This window comes from Octodon degus, unplaced genomic scaffold (assembly GCF_000260255.1).
Source record: "Octodon degus isolate 3935 unplaced genomic scaffold, OctDeg1.0 scaffold00026, whole genome shotgun sequence".
In the NCBI taxonomy this organism is placed as follows: domain Eukaryota; kingdom Metazoa; phylum Chordata; class Mammalia; order Rodentia; family Octodontidae; genus Octodon; species Octodon degus.
This window is the reverse complement of record NW_004524602.1, coordinates 11,891,395-11,894,851: the sequence shown is the minus strand read 5'-3', so window position 1 is coordinate 11,894,851 and position 3,457 is coordinate 11,891,395. Positions and strand designations below refer to the sequence as shown.

Below are 3,457 nucleotides of genomic sequence, written 5' to 3'. Positions count from 1 at the left end.
AGAGCTTTTCCCTTTTTTGTAGCTGGTCACTCTGGACAAATTACTTTATAATAATGTAGAGAATCAATATAATTTCAGTACTAAAAAGCAGAATCAAATTAGCTCCCTCTAAATAAGAAAACACCTTAGCATCCTAAATAATCAATTCAATATCCAAATATCTCAGTACAAAAAGAAAGTCAAGACGTCCCAAGTTGAATAGGGAAGAACCTTCTAGAGAGAGATAGAATGTTAGGGACAGAACTAAGGTCTAAAAATTCTGAATTCTAAACACAGATAACGCCATTCCCAAGTCAACATTTGTAAAATCTCAATCTTTTCAACATAAATCAATGTTAACACTCAAATATACTGTAAGTCAGAAATCTTAAATTTTTTTAACCAAAGAAAAAGAATTCATTGTCCTAACCTGGTCCACATAAGATAAATCCCAACGGCCCTGAAATCAGTACTGGAAAGTGTGGCAACTTAGATTTAAAGTATGTTTAGTAGCTGGGAGGTAGTATTCTACTGCCAATGATGTAACCCAGGTTTAATCACTGCTGAGTACATAAAGAGGTTTATGCTGTCACTTCTGTCCTAACAATAGGAAGTCCAACTTTCAAGGAGGAAAGACACAGATACAGCACTATACAGACTTTCATTATAAAACAATGAGCTCACCAGACTAAAGTGCCTGCTTAAGAAGAGCACAGAGGTCGGGGTTCAATCCCCAGCGGGGTGTGCTGAGATAGCGATTGAGACTGGGCATGGTGGCGCATGCCTGTAATCCCAGTGCTTGGGAGGCTGAAAATAGGAGAATCACTATGAGTCCAATCTTCGTGAGACCCTGTACACCCTGTAGTCCCTGTCCTAAATTCAAAAAATAATAAGATACAATATTGAAAAGTTCAAGATCAAAAGATATATGTTACCAGGCACAATGGTACACATCTATAACCCTAGCTACTCAGGAGACTCAAGGAGGACAAATCCACATTAGAGGCCAGACTGAGCAGTTCAGCAATTCCATCCCAAAATTAATAGTTAAACAAGGGAAGGCTGGGGAGATAGCTGAGCAGTCGAAGAGCCTGCCTGGCAAGCCCAAGGACCTGGTTACTACATGTCATGCCTACCATGGAAATCGGGCATGGTAGCACATGCCTGTAATCCCAGTGCGGGGGAGGCTGACACAGGAGGATCACTATGAGTCCAAGCTGCATAGCCAAGATCCTGTACAAAATAAAGAACAAAAGATTTTTTTAAAAATAAATAAATACAAAATAGTTAAAAAGGGAGGGAGGTTGAGGGTGTAGCTCAGTGGTAGATCCCTTGCCTAGCTCCTGGGTTCAAGTCCCACCATAGCAAAAACAAACAAAATAAAAAATTGTTAACTATGTAAACATACAGGAGAAAGTAGGTATTTTTTATGACATATAATTTGTGTTTCCCAGACATACTGCTATGTATCTAGAGTTCCAGCTATTCAGGAAGCTGAGGCTAGAGGGATAATTTGCATCTAGAAGCTAACAACTAGACTTGACCACACAGCAAGACACACTTTTCAAAATCCTAGACACCTGGAAGGCTGAGGCAGGAACCCAAGTTTGAGACTAGCCTGGGCAACTTAATAAGAGCCTGTCTCAAAGTGACATCTAAAAGGGGCTGGGGATGTACAGTGTTAGAGCACTTGCCTAGCATATGCTAGGTTTGATTCCTCAGCAGTACAAGTACAGTAATAAAATATATACTACCCTATGGCCCAGCAATTGCATTCCTAAGTATAAACTCACAAGAATGGCAAACACAATTCAAATATTTATTTACTTATTTATTTATTTACTTTGCAGAATCAGAGATTGAAATCAGGCCCTTGCGCTTGCCAGGGAAGCGCCTGATCCACTGAGCCAACTCCCCGGCCCCAGAATTCACATATTAAATTCCTAAGTGCTCACAAACTATATTGTCAAGTTTCCATCTCATTATATATCAGACTGTGCTACTCTTTCCCTTTCTTTCTAGTCTTGTTCCTCAACTCCATCAAAGAAGGACAGACCACATCCTCAAATTCTACATCCCTATAGTGCTAGAACTGTGATGGATACAAAGCAGCAAGTCTAAGGTGATTTCATTAACTTTGGATTTAAATTAGAGGAATGGAAATATAGCTGGGTGGTGCAGCACCTGCAGGCAAGCACAAGGCCCTGAGTCAATTCCTCCTACAAAAACAAAAAAGCAAACAAAACAAAACAAAACAAAAAACACAAAAACATTACAATTGAAAGCCTTAAAATAATTTCAATACTGTGGGCTGGGGGAGATAGCTCAGCAAGCTAAGCGCCTGCCTGGCAAGAACAAGGACCTGGAAACTGGGCGTGGTGGCACACACCTGTAATCCCTGCAGTGGGGAGGCTAAGACAGGAGGATCACTAGGAGTCCGAGCTTCCATAGTGAGACACTGTACCAAATAAACAAAATATTTTTTTAAATAATTTCAATACTGTATAATCAACCAATTCGGACAAGTACATTCCCTCCTTTTTAAATACAGTTCTGCAGCAATCTGACCTTTGTTATGATACACCGTTTGGCTCCTGCTATGGTTGGGGTCTAGCTGTCCTCGCAAAGCCTAATGTGGTCATAGGCAGGCTTTCTCAGAGGTGGTTGGTCTAGAGTATGTGACTGATTCATGCTGCAAGTGCTAGGACTTTTCTTTGGTATTAGGAATCAAACTCATAACCCTGCGCTTGCCAGGCAGGCACTGTGTCACTGAGCTGCATCCCTGGCTCAATGCGGGGATTTAAGTGTGGGTGATTAGTAAATCAGTCCACTAGTTGGCTTGGCACCACCCTAATCCCGGTTGTCTGGATACATACAAAGGACAGGAGGAGAGCTGTCTTGTCAGGTCCCTCGCTTGCTTCCTTTGCTACCTTCTGCCTGCTGTCAATTGTTTCGTCCTCTGTGGGCCCCTCTGCCGTGCCACCCTGCCTGGGAGCCAGCCCATTATGGAGCGAAACCTGTTCGGACTCTGAGCCAAAAAAGCCCTTCCCGCCCTTCACTTGTAGGTGCTAGCTATTTTGATTCAGCAATGAAAAAAGTAACACAGCCCCTTTTTTGCTCAAAAAATGACCCAGACAGAAAAATGCCAAGATACCAAAACGCTGTGGAAATAACGCAATGACTAACAGTACGCTAAAGACTTGACAAGCTGCTTCCTTGGAGAAAATGGCCTTTTCTAAATTCATTAAAAATGGTTTCAAAACAGTTGAAGAGAATCAAAGCACATGTACCTAAAGATGCAGAAGCTCTGAATAGTCCTATGATTTTGTTTTCTTGACAGATGTGCACTCTGCAAGCCCTGAGGTCACCAGATGCATATTAAATTAATCTGTACTTTTAGGTTTTACATAACACACCACTCTGGTTTTATAAATGAACTGCCACATGAAAGCAGAATTCCTTTGTTGCTTTATGGTAT

The 3,457-nt window shown here is 41.4% G+C and overlaps 1 protein-coding gene across 1 annotated transcript in view; it reads right to left on the bottom strand.

Annotated features, from left to right (window-relative positions):
• The window catches only part of Csnk1g1 (casein kinase 1 gamma 1), a 150,864-nt gene extending 150,385 nt beyond the window's left edge, over positions 1-479 (bottom strand). Inside the window, exon 1 of the mRNA XM_023712654.1 lies at positions 410-479. The gene's annotated coding sequence lies outside the window, so the exon portion shown is untranslated. The remainder of the gene's footprint in view (positions 1-409) is intronic.
• Between the last annotated feature and the right edge of the window lie 2,978 nt (positions 480-3,457).